This window comes from Penaeus monodon, chromosome 22, assembly GCF_015228065.2.
Source record: "Penaeus monodon isolate SGIC_2016 chromosome 22, NSTDA_Pmon_1, whole genome shotgun sequence".
Taxonomy (NCBI): domain Eukaryota; kingdom Metazoa; phylum Arthropoda; class Malacostraca; order Decapoda; family Penaeidae; genus Penaeus; species Penaeus monodon.
This window is the reverse complement of record NC_051407.1, coordinates 28,347,762-28,348,045: the sequence shown is the minus strand read 5'-3', so window position 1 is coordinate 28,348,045 and position 284 is coordinate 28,347,762.

The window sequence follows — 284 nt, the reverse complement described above, 5'->3', positions numbered from 1 at the left end:
CCCTCTTTGTCATAAAATACAATCAAATTTTTTAAAATTTTACTTTTACATGTATACATACAGTAACAAGGACGCTTTCTATTTTGGAACAATAGCATAATTCCTATTTCATATACATAGTGCATATATTTTTTTCTTTAAGGGATTGATTTATGTTCATGTTAAAAATCACATACTTATTTTGAATTAAAGATAAAGACTTTTCTGTGATATTGAAAAATTGAGTGAATTATTTATTTTGTTCTTGTACAAACAATGCAATATCATATTAAAGAAAGAGCCTG